The sequence below is a fragment of the Cherax quadricarinatus genome, chromosome 66, assembly GCF_038502225.1.
Source record: "Cherax quadricarinatus isolate ZL_2023a chromosome 66, ASM3850222v1, whole genome shotgun sequence".
Taxonomy (NCBI): Eukaryota; Metazoa; Arthropoda; class Malacostraca; order Decapoda; family Parastacidae; genus Cherax; species Cherax quadricarinatus.
The window spans coordinates 5,917,500-5,936,559 of NC_091357.1; the positions used below are offsets into that span (position 1 = coordinate 5,917,500).

At 43.5% G+C, this 19,060-nt stretch overlaps 1 long non-coding RNA gene across 1 annotated transcript in view; it reads left to right on the top strand.

Annotated features, from left to right (window-relative positions):
• The window catches only part of LOC138854658 (uncharacterized), a 922,066-nt gene that overhangs the window by 739,988 nt on the left and 163,018 nt on the right, over window positions 1–19,060 (top strand). Inside the window, exon 5 of the long non-coding RNA XR_011393846.1 lies at window positions 10,633–10,681. This is a non-coding gene — a long non-coding RNA (uncharacterized lncRNA). The remainder of the gene's footprint in view (window positions 1–10,632; window positions 10,682–19,060) is intronic.

A 19,060-nucleotide genomic window follows, 5' to 3' on the forward strand; every position in this document is an offset into this window, starting at 1 on the left:
GGTATGTTACAGTGGTAACATAATGAACGGTATGTTACAGTGGTAACATAATGAACGGTATGTTACAGTGGTAACATAATGAACGGTATGTTACAGTGGTAACATAATGAACGGTATGTTACAGTGGTAACATAATGAACGGTATGTTACAGTGGTAACATAATGAACGGTATGTTACAGTGGTAACATAATGAACGGTATGTTAGAGTGGTAACATAATGAACGGTATGTTAGAGTGGTAACATAATGAACGGTATGTTACAGTGGTAACATAATGAACGGTATGTTACAGTGGTAACATAATGAACGGTATGTTACAGTGGTAACATAATGAACGGTATGTTACAGTGGTAACATAATGAACGGTATGTTACAGTGGTAACATAATGAACGGTATGTTACAGTGGTAACATAATGAACGGTATGTTACAGTGGTAACATAATGAACGGTATGTTACAGTGGTAACATAATGAACGGTATGTTACAGTGGTAACATAATGAACGGTATGTTACAGTGGTAACATAATGAACGGTATGTTACAGTGGTAACATAATGAACGGTATGTTACAGTGGTAACATAATGAACGGTATGTTACAGTGGTAACATAATGAACGGTATGTTACAGTGGTAACATAATGAACGGTATGTTACAGTGGTAACATAATGAACGGTATGTTACAGTGGTAACATAATGAACAGTATGTTACAGTGGTAACATAATGAACAGTATGTTACAGTGGTAACATAATGAACAGTATGTTAGTGGTAACATAATGAACGGTATGTTACAGTGGTAACATAATGAACGGTATGTTACAGTGGTAACATAATGAACGGTATGTTACAGTGGTAACATAATGAACGGTATGTTACAGTGGTAACATAATGAACGGTATGTTACAGTGGTAACAGTATGTTAACACTAAGAGGACGCTGTGTTACAAGGACAACATGCGTAAGTTCTTGGGAGGGAGAACGCCTTCACCGGATTAGTAGTAGCACTTAACAGTTTAAAGTCCACAGTCTTGTAAAAGTATACCACTCTAAGGCTCTACTCTGGGTCTCTTGCAGATACCTCGCTGCTGACTTCCACTTCCTCCCTGGGTTTCATGATCACTTAAAATGAATTTCACGTTCACACCCTAAGTAAAAATCGAAAGTGGTTGGGTTACTCATGTTTACTTCCCTTTCTCCCCACCTCACTCACATTTCCTTCCTTTCTTCCTTCCTCCCCTGTCCTTCCTTCCCTGTCCTTCCTTCCTCCCCTGTCCTTCCTCCCTCCCCTGTCTTTCCTTCCTCCCCCTCCTTACCAGAGCTCTGGTCATACAGTTAACACTGGTGTCTTCTGCCACAGAGGCAGGAGACCTGTTTGTCTCCTGCTGCCATGGTCCCCACTGATGTTTGTCCTCCTACATCCTCTCTTCATTCCACCTTCCTTTCTTCATGACCTCAAAGTAATGTGCATATATGGCATTCCACACTCCCTTCCCCGGCAACAAATTTCATTACCTCTATTTCCTCAGGTAGTGTATGACTCCCATCCCTATGGATTTAGAGCTTTACCCCATGAATATCGTAGCAATTCAAATTTTCCCCTTGAGTGCAGTCCGGTAGGTTATCACGTTGGCTTAGTGGGCGGAGGATCGAGCTTTCACCACTCCTTGCGCTAAATGGCTGACCTGACTCACTGACACTCTCATACTCTCCCTGTCTTTTTCTCCCTTTGTCTTTCCCCCTCTCTCCTCACTTTCTCCTTCTCTCCATTTCTCCCTTTTTTGTTTTTTTTCTCTCTGGTATATGTTGTGTTAAACTTTGTTGCAATCATTAGGTGTTGTGGTTGTGGCAGCACACTGACTCACTTCAGCTACGCCACAAGAATATTCCTAAAACTGTCCTCACATTACTCTTGACTCGCTTCTTTACAGGTGAGCTTTCCTATTTCCGCATATTGCAAAATAATATTGTGGCAAAAATAGTGATATTAGTGGAGACAATGACAGGCAGACAGACGGCGAAAAAGACGCAAATGCAAAGTTTCGCTCATTATTGGGCTTTATCAGGTATATAGTAGATATGAAGCAGAGCTCGTCTCTCCACCTCAAAACTACGTTTTCGAGGGTGATGGACTTACAGCGTCTTTACATCTCCATCGTTTCTGCTGCCTCCTTTGTATTCGGCTAAAGAAGCCTACTGTGCAGGCAAAACGTTTCGGAATAAAGATACCTAACTGTTGCACATTTGTCTTATCTACATAGGACATACAAGAGACAAAGGGTTAATAGTCCCCAGGAATGATGTCGCATGTGGGCTGTCACACTCTTAGGTATGAATAAAGCTCGTCAGCCCCTCATCTGAGGGACTAATTATCTCATACTCCTCATCATCCTCTGTTATTTTCCGTATTGGACTGAAGAAGTCACTGGCTGGCGAAACGTTTAATCAGTAAAGATTCCCAAACGTTGCACAGATGTCTCATTCTTCAGTTTACCTTTGCTCGGTGAGAGACTAGTTATGACAGACAGGATCTTGAACCAGGAGTAGACTTCACATCTGATGAACTAGACACATGTCCAGCATAACAACATAAAGTGTTAAGTGCAATACTTGTGTAGTATTGCGTAAGTAATATTAAGAGATGCATTATTTAGTTTATAAGTATCATGGTTATTTACATTTCAGACGCTTAGAACTTTCCATTTGTCTTTGTTAACCGCATCTGCCACTTCTCCGACCACTGCATCAGTCTATTCAGATCTTCCTGGAGTGCTCTAGTGTCCTCTGGTGGCCCGGTGGCCTGGTGGCTAAAGCTCCCGCTTCACACACGGAGGGCCCGGGTTCGATTCCCGGCGGGTGGAAACATTCCGACACGTTTCCTTACACCTGTTGTCCTGTTCACCTAGCAGCAAATAGGTACCTGGGTGTTAGTCGACTGGTGTGGGTCGCATCCTGGGGGACAAGATTAAGGACCCCAATGGAAATAAGTTAGACAGTCCTCGATGACGCACTGACTTTCTTGGGTTATCCTGAGTGGCTAACCCTCCGGGGATAAAAATCCGAACGAAATCTTATCTTATCTTATCTTACCTCATCAGAGTGAATTCGACGGTCTATTTTGGCGTCATCGGCAAACTTGCTTATTTCGCTATTTATACCTCTCATCTGTGTATGTATCATCTAGGTAACTTGTAGACGTTTTCCGATCCAGTGGCTTTATTAAGACAATACATGCTTAATCTGAAGACTGTAGAAATATATACAGATGTGAAAAATGAGGTAATCAGTCTCTCAGCCTAGGCTGAGGGACTGATTACCACATTGCCCTTAAACAGGATATACCCAGCCGCCTCCTCGCTGAAGCATTTACAATTCCCTTCTTTGCCTCCAAGGATAATTTTTTTTTTTGTCTCTACAGATACCAGAACGCACCACTCACCTTTTTTCCTTCATCAGTTCTATGGTTAACCTCGTCCTTCATAAACCCATTCGCTGGCAAGCCAACTCCCAAATATCTGAACACATTCACTTCTCCATACTTCCTTCCTCCAATGTTATATTCAATTTTTCTTTATCTAAATCGTTTGATACCCTCATCACCTTACTCTTATCTATGTTCACTCTCTACTTTCTTACTTTACACACCCTTTATCTACATTAATCTGGTGTTGTGATTTCTGTGGAAGATTTCCTTTCAACAGTAGGGGGGGGGGGGGTCACTGCCCTACATAGGTTGGGCAGAACACCCTCTTCTCACGACAGAGATGATAGGTTCTAGGTGCCTATACACCAGCACTATTTAAACTTTGTTCTGGAACTTTTTTTCTTGTCCTCAGATGAAATTCAACACCTGCGACAGATGTTGAAGTTGGTAGCGTCGTTGTGGTCCCAGTGATTTCCTCTGGAAGTAATTTGCATCAGCCTTTATCAGCTCTTTAAGTTGTCATGTTGGGTTCAACGTTCGCGTGTCTTGTGTTGTGGTTCTTTCTCTTGGCTTACGATCACTTGCGCCTGTACTCACCTAGTTGAGGTTGCAGGGGTCGAGTCCTAGCCCTGGCCCCGAGTCCTAGCTCCTGGCCCTGTGTCCGTCTAGCACTGTTTTGCCATATTACATATTTCGTTTGCTTATTAGGCTTCAAGCCTGTCGACTACACAAGGGTCATAAAGACTGCGCGTTACTGTTTCACCACCAGACAAAAATACTTTCAACCCTATAATGGGATTATGGTAAACTCTTAGTGTACGTATATACAGTGAGACATACACATCGCGGTGTATACATCTGCCTCGTATGTTATTAAAATGCCTTATTCGGCAAGAAAAGCGTTGTTATTTAAGCCAAAATCGCAAGTTTTACCTGTTCGACACGACATATATATAATTTCAGTTGCCAAATGTTTTTTTTCAGTAATAAAATATTTGTATGTGTATACTTTTGCACCTTCTCATTGTTTTAAATATTTAATATCTGTATTTCTGCCCCTTGTTTTACGTCATTTATTCAGCTTTAATTCGTTTATTTTGTGTGGAAGAATGATACACATTTAACAGTTATTAAGTAGTTCGACTGGGTGTTAGTATAGGTGAAAAGTATACAATTTAACATTTACAAAAGCGGTAACAAGAAGATTTATACATCGTGAGACATATCTCTCAGTCACATCAGTGTACATATACTGAGAGTTGACTTTAATGGTTGTTATAGGGAGGGACCTCGGTGAGGGGGAGGGGTAATGTTTAAAAGGGTCGTAATACCTTAAAGTTATTAATTGTTGCTGGTTATTTTAACATCGTGTGATAATATTTATTTACGTCTAGTGTTTATATTCGTTACCTTGGTATTGATTGTTAATTTTATCCTTGTGTAATAATGTTGGTAGAATTACCGTTGTATCTCAAAAATGTCACATTAATTGGACTCGTGTCCTTTTTACCTAACGTTGTGTGTTGTGTTTCTCTGTTACGTCTACGAGCGCCGGGTGACCCACGCACCAAGGTACTCCGTAGTCGTTGTATCTACCTACTTACCTACCTAGGCATTAATGACTGTTAGTGAATAGGTTATATGCAGCCTTAATGATTCTCGAGGGTCATTAAGGCCCCATGTCACCTGTTCACCACCAGTCAAGACTAGTGTAATGCCTAATACGATAGGATTTAAACCACCATTAGCCAAACATCCAATAACAGTTGCCTTAACAATTGTGCTTAATGGCAAAAAAAAAATATATATATAGGAAATAAAACTGGTAATTATTATTGGCCGGTATGGGCCAGTAGGCCTTCTACAGTGTTCCTCCATTCATATGTTCTTATTTAATAATAACGCAAATATACTTATTGCCTAATTAAATGATTTCATAAAACATATAGCGTAATTTCTTACAAACGTAGGTTAATGAGTGAGGATGTTTGGGTGAGTGAAACGTGAGGGGAAGGGGAAGTAGATGGAGAATAAAGAATGTAATGTGAATGTAATGTGAATGTTAACACAATGGGATTAATGTTGTAACTGAATGTAGGTAAAGATTCTCCAGATCTGCAGGAAGAATGTTGAGGTTGTTAGGTAAGACACATATGTAACAGTTAGGTATCTTTATTTCCAAACGTTTCACCTACACAGTAGACTTCTTCAGTCGAGTACAGAAAAGTTGATAGAAGAGACGTGAAGACGATGTAATCAGCACATCATCGTCTTCACGTCTCTTCTGTCAACTTTTCTGTACTCGACTGAAGAAGTCTACTGTGTAGGCGAAACGTTTGGAAATAAAGATACCTAACTGTTACATATGTGTCTTACCTAATAACCTGTCGGTATTTTATTCCATTTTAATATCCAATGTTGAGGTTGTGTGCGTGTGTGTGTGATTGATCAGTTTCTAGGGTACTTATCAGTAGACACTTGGCCTCTTTTGTATGTGTGGCGCTCTTTGTGTGGGAAAATGAGCTCTAGCTCTTGGATCTCGTCACTTAACTAATACCCGACTTATTGCATCAACTCCAGAACCGGTAGATAAATGGGTCAGAGAACCGACAAGTTGACGATTGAGATACTTGAGCAATACTTGAGGGTCTTGTGGAAACGTTTCGCCAACATGTGGCTTCATCAATCGGTACAGAGATTAATGTACTTTTATCAAGATTGATGGACTGAACACATCGGCTCAAGGCTGAGGGACTGATTACCTCAAACTACTCCTCATCTTCCACCATTCATCTTTGTACGGAACTGAGGAAGTCGCTTGTTGGCGAAGCGTTTCCACAATAAAGGTCCCCAAGTGTTGTACAAGTATCTCAATCATCAACTCCATAACCTCATCTGCTTTGTCGTATTTAGTCTTGAAGCCATGTATGTAGTTCTTTATCCCGCGCTTCATCTGCGTTCCTCACACTTTCCTGTCCCCGGGAGCGGGTATGTACATATCTTAATTATAATTGTTCTGCTGCCTTTTACCTGACAAACCATCTCACACAGTGACTCACGAAATCGTTATAATACGATCGCAAACAAATCACGGAACGGGTAGGGATTCAGCCCATGTCGAGTGAGTTCTAAAGCTCCAGGCCAATGTTTAAGCTCACAAATACACTGGTTCCACTGCATTTGCTCCAAACCTGGCTTTAATCTTCCCAATAGGTGTGGAGTTTCACACATTGCCTGTGCGTTTTTTCCTGGGATGTAACCTACAAAAGTCAACCAACACCTACATACATATGTTTGCACAAGTTACAAACATTTTCAGATACTTTTATCTTTCTGGTAAATTGTTTATGTAGAATGGAAAGGGCTGTCACAGCGAATACGGATGCTTGTGGGACCCCAGTTGTAACATTTCCCCACGAGGATGTTTTTTCCCTTTGTCACCTGGAGGTTACCTGGATGTTATTCCGGGGATCAACGTCCCCGCGGCCCGGTCCACGACCAGGCCTCCCGATGGATCAGGGCCTGATCAACTAGGCTGTTACTGCTGGCCGCACGCAGTCCAACGTACGAGCCACAGCCCGGCTGATCCGGCACTGACTAGGCATCTGTCCAGCTCTCTCTTGAAGGCAGCCAGGGGTTTATTGGCAATTTCCCCTAATGCTTGATGGGAGGCTGTTGAACAGTCTTGGGCCCCGGACACTTACGGTGTTTTCCCTTAGTGTACCAATGGCGCCCCTACTTTTAATTGGGGGCATTTTGCATCGCCTGCCCAGTCTTTTACTTTCGTAGGGAGTGATTTCTGTGTGCAGATTTGGGACCATTCCTTCCAAGATTTTCCAAGTGTAGATTATGATATATCTCTCCCTCCTGCGTTCCAACGAGTACAAGTCAAGTGCTTCCAAGCGTTCCCAGTAGTTAAGGTGCTTGACAGAACTTATACGTGCAGTAAAGGATCTCTGTACACTCTCTAGATCTGCGATTTCACCTGCTTTGAATGGAGATGTTAATGTACAGCAGTATTCCAGCCTAGAGAGAACAAGTGATTTGAAAAGTATCATCATTGGCTTGGCATCTCTCGTTTTGAACGTTCTCATTATCCATCCTATCATTTTCTTTGCACGTGCGATCGTGGCACTGTTGTGATCCTTGAAAGTGAGATCCTCAGACATTACTACTCCCATGTCCCTTACATTATTTTTCCGCTCTATTTTATGGCCGGAGTCAGTAGTATACTCTGTTCTAATTATTATCTCCTCCAGTTTTCCATAACGGAGTAGTTGGAATTTGTCCTCATTGAGCATCATATTGTTTACCGTTGCCCACTGGAAAACTTTGTTTATATCTTCTTGGAGGTTAACCGCGTCCTCAGCAGATGACAGCCTCATGCAGATCCTAGTATCATCCGCAAAGGATGATACGGTCCTGTGGTGTATATCTCTGTCTATGTCTGATATGAGGATGAGGAATAAGATGGGGACGAGTACTGTGCCTTGTGGAACAGAGCTCTTCACTATGGCAGCCTCCGATTTAACTCTGTTGACCACTACTCTTTGTGATGAATGGTTTTGAAAACCGACAAGTTGAAGAATTGAGACACTTATGCAACACATGGGAATCTTTATTGAAGAAACGTTTCGCCACACAGTGGCTTCATCTGTCCTATACAAAGTAGAAATGGGTAAGGAGAGTAGAAGTATGAGGTAATCAGTCCCTCAACCTGGATTCGATGTGTTTAGCCCATCACTCTTGTAGTAAGTGCATCATAGGGCCAGAGAGGTGCCTCATATACTGCGGTGAGATGAGTTGAAGCAGGAGGAGGCGGGATCACAGTGGGACCTGCCACTAATGTAAGTAGGTCATCGTCCAAAGGTTTGGGCAAGCGTTGAAGTCTTTGTACCAAGATTCCATGATGTTGCAGTGTCTGACAGATGTGATGAATGGTTTTGAAAACCGACAAGTTGAAGAATTGAGACACTTACATTAGTGGCAGGTCCCATTAAGATCCCGCCTCCTCCTGCTTCAACTCATCTCACCGCAGTATATAAGCCACCTCTCTGGCCCTATGCTGCACTTACTACAAGAGTGATGGACTGAACACATCGAATCCAGGTTGAGGGACTGATTACCTCATACTTCTACTCTCCTTACCCATTTCTACTTTGTATTGGACTGATGAAGCCACTGTGTGGCGAAACGTTTCTTCAATAAAGATTCCCATGTGTTGCATAAGTGTCTCAATTCTTCAACTACTCTTTGTGTTCGATTTGTTAGGAAGTTGAAGATCCATCTCCCCACTTTCCCAGTTATTCCTTTAGCACGTATTTTGTGTGTTATTACGCTATGATGGCATTTGTCAAATGCTTTTGCAAAGTCTGTGTATATTACAACTGCATTCTGATTTTCTTAGTGCATCCAAGGCCATATCATAGTGATCCAGTAGTTGTGAGAGGCAGGAGCGACCTGCCTACCTAGCGACCTACACTACATATTTATATAGCACTTATAACCAGGCATATTCGGCATTTCCTCCAATAGCTTCTCCAGTTTCCTCGTGAATATTTTTACATTTACTCCAGTAAGACTTCTGCCAGTAGAAAGTTGGACCACCAGTGTTGACACACGGATTTATAAATTCTTTTGTGGAGCACCTGATTTACAGTGGGTTTAATGCATGGTGGAAAACTAAATACACAAATGTAGTATAATGCGATCCTTCGTTGACTACGTTTCGCCCACACAGTGGATTTTATCAAGTGACAAACGGATCTAAATGGGTAAACATGTATACGTTCAGGTAGGTTTGTGAGGACGGGTTCTGGTCTGGGTCTTCTCTATGTGGTGACCTGGCAGTGGCTCCTGAAGGAGTGTCAGAGTTGGTACAAGTAGTCTACCGTTTACAGCCCTGTGGCAAAGGCACGGTCAACTGGGTAAAGAGTACGGGATTATATATAGGGCAGAGTCAGGTGGAGAAGGTTGGGTAGGTTGGATTTGAGACGAACCTGCCCGGGAGGGGCGAGTGTGCATGTTATGCAGTTTGGGTCTCTTGCTATATATTTGTCACTGTCCAACTTTAGCTTATATATTTTCGGGATATTACAATTCATTTAATCGGAAATTGCTTCTGTCTTTCTCCTCCCCCCCTCCCCCTGGTACAAACATTTAATCCACTGGACGATTTTCGTTGTTTCTGTTAATTCTTGGTATCTTGTTTTTCGCATTATCTTCAAACTTCAGTAGAATATATTGTTTGTTCTTTTTAGTGTTAACGTTTGTTTTAAATTATCAATTTCCTTCTCTAATATATTGTCATATTCACAGGGTGTATATCTAGTTTCTATGTTTTCTCAGTGCAATACTCTCAAGATTTATTTATCTTGCAACACACGGGTATTTTTATGGGCGAAACGTTTCGGCAATAAACCTGCTCAAGTATTTGCACATATTTTTTAAATTTGTGGGTATTGTATGCCATCAATATGATACATATTCGGTGCTTCATTTGGGTTGAAGTTCTGACATGATATCTGATTACATTGTCGTGTGTTGCAGAAATCTTCTTGTATTTGAAGATTGAGACACTTATGCAACATATGGGAATCAATAAAGATTCCCATATGTTGCATTAGTGTCTCAATCTTCAACTTGTCGGTTTTCAAAACCATTCTTCACTTCTTGTATTTTGTTTATATCTGTTCCTCGCAGTAATTTGTCCCCATTTAGTACCTTCATGTTCTTGTTTATAATCTTTGTTTTTATTTGTTTGTCTTTGTACGTTGTCCTCAGTCCATGATCGCGTTTTCTAAGTGGGTCTCGGTACTATGTATTGAGGATTTCCGCTTGTGTTTTTTTTTTTTTTTAGTGTCGACGGTGTGCTGCTGCCTTCTCTGTCCAGCTGCTGCCTTATATATATATATATATATATATATAATGAATCAGTTTTTTCATTCTACTCTAAGTCCTGCCTCTCGCCTTTGTTGCTAAACGCTGGGTTGTATACATAGAAAATTAAGAGTTTTTCGTCTTTTTTTCTTTTGCGTTTATATCAATAAAGTTTTATGTTTTTGTTTCAGATTTAAATTTTTCTAAGTCGTAATGTTTCTGTTGCTAATATTGACATTAAATCATCTCTCTCAGGTCTGTTCCTTCTCATTACGTAGTTCCATCAGGCGCTTCTTCCTCATGTGACGTGTATTTCTCTGTTTTGGTTTCAGTTACGCACTGTTTTGGGAGCCGAGACTCAATCCTTGCAGCTAGAAATAGGTAAGTACGGTGCATGGTTCCTCTTTCGTTTATAAGACCTCTTGAACTCTGAAGGAGTTGACCTTAGAATGGTGGGGAAGGGGGTAAAAAGTAGGTGGTGTGTTGAGATATCTGTATAAAGATTATTTATAGAAGCATTATGGGAAATATAGCAGTGTGTATCATACCAACACTGCGAGGCATCCGCCTTAAACGTTTGGGGTGTGATTCTTATGCAGAATATTGACGGTAGAAATTAGAAGACGGTGCGGGGGTTGTCGATGCGCCTGAAACCTGTTTTGCAAAACAATGCCTGCTTTTTCACAGCGGTCATCGGGATCTGATCGTACTGGGACGAAGCAGTACTAGTCTGCCAAGTCCATATACTAGATGAGCCCTGTGATCTTCCCCGTGATCAGCCGCAGAACACTGGTAACCAGTAATAAATGGGATGTGCTGTAGGTGTCCACCAGGGTAGATGTAAGTGGAGCTCCAAACCAGAAGTCTGCCTTCCTTTCAAGGTTATGATGTGTTCCATCAGGGTGGGTGGTGGACGTATCAAGGGTTGCTGTGTAGTAATGATGGAGGTTCTCTGGGCTGGGCACAGTGCTGGAGCACTGATCTCGTTGACTTCATTATGTCTGATACACCATCCTCTGGAAATTAAACTGTTTACATTTGGCAGACCATATTGGTCAGCTACCATATAATATATATATATATATATATTTTTTTTCAACAAGTCGGCCGTCTCCCACCGAGGCAGGGTGACCCAAAAAAGAAAGAAAACAATTTTCTTCTTATTATTTTTAGTAATCTTTACAGGAAAAGGTGTTACTAGCCCATTGTTCCCGGCATTTTAGTTGACTTTTACAACACGCATGGCTTACGGAGGAAAGATTCTTATTCCACTTCCCCATGGATATAAAAGGAAAAGTAATAAGACCAAGAACTATTAAGATAAAATCAAAGAAAACTCAGATGAGTGTGTATAAATAAATGTGTACATATATGTGTAGTGTGACCTAAGTGTAAGTAGAAGTAGCAAGACATGCCTGTAATCTTGTATATTTATGAGACAGACAAAAGACATCAGCAATCCTACCATCATGTAAAACAATTACAGGCTTTCGTTTTACACTCACTTGGCAGGACGGTAGTACCTCCCTGGGTGGTTGCTGTCTACCAACCTACTACCTATAATATATATATATATATATATATATATATATATATATATATATATATATATATATATATATATATATATATATATATATATATATATATTCACGGGTGACAGCAGCATAACCACCACCACTAGTGACAACAACATTTTCGCCAACAGCACCATTACTTGTATGTAGACCAGCCTTTGTTCTCGTAGACAAAACTATACTGTGGTGGTCACTCAGGTGTGGTCTCTTTATTTCACCCCTGCCCACTACCCTATCACTACTACCCACACCCCTGCCCACTACCCTATCACTACTACCCACACCCCTGCCCACTACCTTATCTCTACTACCTACACCCCTGCCCACTACCTTATCACTACTACCCACACCCCTGCCCACTACCCTATCACTACTACCCACACCCCTGCCCACTACCCTATCACTACTACCCACACCCCTGCCCACTACCCTATCACTACTACCCACACCCCTGCCCACTACCCTATCACTACTACCCACACCCCTGCCCACTACCCTATCACTACTACCCACACCCCTGCCCACTACCCTATCACTACTACCCACACCCCTGCCCACTACCCTATCACTACTACCCACACCCCTGCCCACTACCCTATCACTACTACCCACACCCCTGCCCACTACCCTATCACTACTACCCACACCCCTGCCCACTACCCTATCACTACTACCCACACCCCTGCCCACTACCCTATCACTACTACCCACACCCCTGCCCACTACCCTATCACTACTACCCACACCCCTGCCCACTACCTTATCTCTACTACCTACACCTCTGCCCACTACCTTATCTCTACTACCTACACCCCTACCCACTACCCTATCACTACTACCCACACCTCTGCCCACTACCTTATCTCTACTACCTACACCTCTGCCCACCACCTTACCTCTACTACCCATACCCCTGCCCACTACCCTATCTCTACTACCTACACCCCTGCCCACTACCCTATCTACTATAAATTGAGTGGGTATGGGTGGGTGTGAGTTGGACCTGGCTAGCTTGTTGTACTAGGTTAGATGCCGTGATCCTTCCCTAAGGGAATGTAACCTGACCTGACTAGGTTAGGGCGTTGGTTTAAGCCGGTAGGAGAATTGGACCTGCCTCTCATGGGCCAATAAGCATGCTGCAGTGTTCCTTCTGTTCTTACTACTTACACCCCTTCTACCACCCGTCTGTTGTACCTCCATCCCTCCACCACCCACCTCTACCTCCTAAGTATTTGTATGTGTGGGTATATATGTGTACACGTGTGCGGGTGTGTATGGATATTTGTACATATGGGTGTTTGTGTATACTCTGAGAAAAATTAATATTCAGTAATGCGGCTGAGTTCAGCCCAGGTTATCTTGGGTCAGTCTATATTCAGTGTTTATTTAATACAAGTGGAGCAGAGTTTGTTACTCGGTACAAGTTAATTAGTTAACTGAGACTGGTCGTCACCAGGCTAGTGCAAGTATGTGTTCTTATATATATAATAACTCTACGTACTTATATATTAATATATGTATTTAGATGTATGAAGCCGTGCAAGAAAGGTATAAAATACCGACAATATGAAAGTTAAGACACATGTGCAACATCTGGATATCTTTATTGTAGTAGACGTTTCGCCATCCAGTGGCTTTATCAATACAGATTCTAGGACATAATAGGAAGACAGTAGAACTATATACAAAAGATGAGGTAATCAGTCCCTCGGCCTTGGAGTTAGTGTTCACAGCATCGTGGTGGAGGAGAATCTGGAGCAAAGACAAGAAGACTGGCGGTTTATATAGGCGTCAGTGGATAGGGACGGGCAGCAGACGAGGGCAAAGTCACTGGTAGGCGGGATTCCCCAGTGGAAGTAGTAGGTCCTTGTAGATGTTCCCAAAATGAGCAGTGGGCCACTGGATAGTTGCAGCAGCCGTGAAGGTCTTGTAGATGTCCTCTGAACCAAGATTCCATGATGTTGCAGTGTCTGATAAAGCCACTGGATGGCGAAACGTCTACTACAATAAAGATATCCAGATGTTGCCATGTGTCTTAACTTTCATGTATGAAGCCCTCAAAATTTCTTTCCTTACTCCCCTACCCTACTTGTATATAATTTTCATTCAGGAAACGTTTCGCCACACAGTGGCTTCATCCGTCCAATACAAAGAGGAAGGCGTAAGGAGAGGAGGAGTATGAGGTAATCAGTCCCTCAGCCTGGAGTCGATGTGTTCAGTCCATCAATCTTGTAGAATGTGGAGAGGAGGAGTATGAGGTAATCAGTCCCTCAGCCTGGAGTCGATGTGTTCAGTCCATCAATCTTGTAGAATGTGGAGAGGAGTATGAGGTAATCAGTCCCAAGATTGATGGACTGAACACATCGACTCCAGGCTGAGGGACTGATTACCTCATACTCCTCCTCTCCTTACGCCTTCCTCTTTGTATTGGACGGATGAAGCCACTGTGTGGCGAAACGTTTCCTGAATAAAGATTCCCATATGCTGCATAAGTGTCTCAATCTTCAACTTGTCGGTTTTTCAAACCATTCATCACATATAATTTTCGTTACAACTCTGTGATGATGGAGATATCTTCATAAAAGTTACATTTGTGGTGTGCTGAGAGATGGTAATTGTCAAGTGATAGTAACTGTAGCTCTGCTGGAAGGTTACCTTTGATGCTGTCGTAGCTGATGACCCTTTAATGGTATACTTGAGCATATCCTCATTGTCCTACTGAAGTCTGCCACCTCTGTCTGACACTACTGAAGTCTGCCACGTCTGTCTGACACTACTGAAGTCTGCCACCTCTGTCTGACACTACTGAAGTCTGCCACCTCTGTCTGACACTACTGAAGTCTGCCAACTCTGTCTGACACTACTGAAGTCTGCCACCTCTGTCTGACACTACTGAAGTCTGCCACCTCTGTCTGACACTACTGAAGTCTGCCCCCTCTGTCTGACACTACTGAAGTCTGCCACCTCTGTCTGACACTACTGAAGTCTGCCCCCTCTGACACTACTGAAGTCTGCCACCTCTGTCTGACACTACTGAAGTCTGCCCCCTCTGTCTGACACTACTGAAGTCTGCCACCTCTGTCTGACACTACTGAAGTCTGCCCCCTCTGTCTGACACTACTGAAGTCTGCCACCTCTGTCTGACACTACTGAAGTCTGCCACCTCTGTCTGACACTACTGAAGTCTGCCCCCTCTGTCTGACACTACTGAAGTCTGCCACCTGTCTGACACTACTGAAGTCTGCCACCTCTGTCTGACACTACTGAAGTCTGCCACCTGTGACACTACTGAAGTCTGCCACCTCTGTCTGACACTACTGAAGTCTGCCACCTCTGTCTGACACTACTGAAGTCTGCCCCCTCTGACACTACTGAAGTCTGCCCCCTCTGACACTACTGAAGTCTGCCACCTCTGTCTGACACTACTGAAGTCTGCCCCCTCTGTCTGACATTTCTGAAGTCTGCCACCTGTCTGACACTACTGAAGTCTGCCCCCTCTGTCTGACACTACTGAAGTCTGCCCCCTCTGTCTGACACTACTGAAGTCTGCCCCCTCTGTCTGACACTACTGAAGTCTGCCACCTCTGTCTGACACTACTGAAGTCTGCCACCTCTGTCTGACACTACTGAAGTCTGCCACCTCTGTCTGACACTACTGAAGTCTGCCCCCTCTGTCTGACACTACTGAAGTCTGCCACCTCTGTCTGACACTACTGAAGTCTGCCACCTCTGTCTGACACTACTGAAGTCTGCCCCCTCTGTCTGACACTACTGAAGTCTGCCACCTGTCTGACACTACTGAAGTCTGCCACCTCTGTCTGACACTACTGAAGTCTGCCACCTCTGTCTGACACTACTGAAGTCTGCCACCTCTGTCTGACACTACTGAAGTCTGCCACCTCTGTCTGACACTACTGAAGTCTGCCACCGCTGTCTGACACTACTGAAGTCTGCCACCTCTGTCTGACACTACTGAATTCTGCCACCTCTGTCTGACACTACTGAAGTCTGCCACCTGTCTGACACTACTGAAGTCTGCCACCTCTGTCTGACACTACTGAAGTCTGCCATCTCTGCCTGACACTACTGAAGTCTGCCATCTCTGCCTGACACTACTGAAGTCTGCCACCTCTGCCTGACACTACTGAAGTCTGCCACCTCTGCCTGACACTACTGAAGTCTGCCACCTCTGTCTGACACTACTGAAGTCTGCCACCTCTGACACTACTGAAGTCTGCCCCCTCTGTCTGACACTACTGAAGTCTGCCACCTCTGACACTACTGAAGTCTGCCCCCTCTGTCTGACACTACTGAAGTCTGCCACCTCTGACACTACTGAAGTCTGCCCCCTCTGTCTGACACTACTGAAGTCTGCCCCCTCTGTCTGACACTACTGAAGTCTGCCACCTCTGTCTGACACTACTGAAGTCTGCCACCTCTGTCTGACACTACTGAAGTCTGCCACCTCTGTCTGACACTACTGAAGTCTGCCACCTCTGTCTGACACTACTGAAGTCTGCCCCCTCTGACACTACTGAAGTCTGCCACCTCTGACACTACTGAAGTCTGCCAACTCAGGCTGATACTGCTGAAGTCTGCTAAAGAAATATATATCTTTGGAAAACAGTGCGGTAGGTCGAATGCCGGTACTGGCCTTGTCTTTACGATACGCCAGATTTCATAGCGTCAGATTTTACCCTATTTTATTTTAACCATATTAGATACAGACTCAGGGTTTAACAACCCTTGTACTATATTACAATTACATAGTGGGAAAATCGGCTGTACGCGGCTACCATATTCTGTATGATACAGTGGCAGTGTTCTGCGACACTATTCTGTATGAGTTGCATTGTGTGAGCACCCACAGTTTACTGCTACATTGTTGTATATGATAGTTACGTTGTGGAACACCCACAATTTATTGCTCCCTTATTCTGTATGATGGTTAGGTTGTGTGGCCCGGTGGTCTGGTGGCTAAAGCTCCCGCTTCACACACGGAGGGCCCGGGTTCGATTCCCGGCGGGTGGAAATTCCGACACGTTTCCTTACACCTATTGTCCTGTTCACCTAGCAGCAAATAGGTACCTGGGTGTTAGTCGACTGGTGTGGGTCGCATCCTGGGGGACAAGATTAAGGACCCCAATGGAAATAAGTTAGACAGTCCTCGATGACGCACTGACTTTCTTGGGTTATCCTGGGTGGCTAACCCTCCGGGGTTAAAAATCCGAACGAAATCTTATCTTATCTTATCTTAACACTCACAGCGTCCAGAGGCGATATTTTATAATATTTACGTAGTGGCAACTGAAGCTCCCAGCCTGAGCTGGGGGACTGCAGTAATACTAAGATAATATCGAGAGTTTCACTATGGGGCAGCGCCCCCTTGCTACACCATGTATATTGAAGAATTACACATATACATCTTTATATCTACTTTCTTTGACGTTCGCCATCCAGTGGATTTATCAATACAAGGACATAATGTGAAGACTGTAGAAGTATGTAGAAAAGATGAGGTAATCAGTCCCTCAGCTTAGAAGTGAAGAGTACTGTGGTCTTGAAGCATCGATACCATGCCTAACCCTTCTAGGGTAGGGTAGGTGCCTGAGCCCGAGCCTTTAGCTCATAAGACTGTCATTCCCATTTGCCCCCTTGGGGCGGGGATGGCAGACCAGAGAGGCCTAGCTTGTGGCTAGGCCTGGGGACAGTTGGTCCCAAAGATGAGGAGGTACTTGTGCCTCCTCCCATGGGAGACTTAGGTCTCAGACACTCCCTAAAGAGGGAGCCAAGGCCGGACCACCACTTGGAAAAGGCCCGGGCCGGGAGAATACCGGCTAATCTTTAACTAACTAACTAACTGGTCTTGAAGAATCTGTAGCAGAAGCCTGTGCTTTATACACTGTGTATTTAATGTGGACTGACGGGGGCAGCGCCCCCCTCGCTACACTGTTAGTGTCTTGGAGCGTCAGGGTCAACGCTCCCTTCCTACGATTTTCACGCATTAGTGTACAACAGTGTGATCACCAAGTTTCAAGACATCGTGATCACCGTGAACGAGGATGTCTGTGTGTTAGTGGTGGATGTCTGGAAACGCTACAAGCGTTAATATACGCAGTGTACCTGTTAAGGCAGATGTGACACATATTGGCTAGGTCTTATTCGACTTTGACACTATACATGTAGTGCAACGGGCAAACTTGTGTATGTGAGACTTCATGGAAGGGACATACCTCTTCAGAATACACCGTGGTAGGGGTTGCTGAACCCATTGCCAGGAAACTTCTTCATCGTTATCCCACATAACGTAAACACTCGCACGTCCCGTGCAGGTCCGTCTCAGATCCTGCCTACCCAACATTCTCCACCTGACTCTCCACCCTGTATATACTCGTGTACTCTACCCAGGCAGATCTGTTTGTAACATGATAAAGTCCACTGTGTGGGCGAAACGTAGTCAATAAAGGATCGCGTTATACTGCATTTGTGTCTATTCTTCCGTCAGTCTTCAACCTGACCACATAATATTCATAAACGACAGTTATAAGTAGCTGGCCTTTGTCTTGCGTGTATTCTTATCAGTTATTAGAGTATTGGTACAGGTTGCCAAGTCTTGTTACGAGATTTATCAACATGTGCTCATCACCTGCTTCTAGGCTGATAGACTGATTACCTCAGAGAACAAAAAGGCACAATACCGTAACTGGAACAGAATACAAATGGTCCGTCTTGGACCATTTACAAAGTCGTGAACTCCTCTCACTTATGTGCGGGTTATTTGTATAAGTAAATTATAAGATAAAGTATCTAAGAAAAAAAAGTAAGAAATAGAGCTTTTATAAGAAATTAATAAGGATTCGAACTGGACGATATCACGACCTGCCGACGGAACCATTAATAATGAACTAAAAAAAAGTAAAATAGAGAAACCAACTATTGTAAACTTAAGAGAGTTGTCAGAGGTCATCAACTGCCATCCTTTTAACAAGGTCGCAGTTGATGGCTTCCGATAACTTTCCCAGAGCCAAGACGCGTCTGATCATTTATCACTGAAGCCGTCATGGCCAGCTGGATTGCCTGGTTGGCTCATTATATATTTCTCCTGTTCGAATCCCCATAAAATTCTTAGAAATAGTTCTTTATTTTGCAGCGGTAAAATAATCATAAGTGGTTCCTTGATATT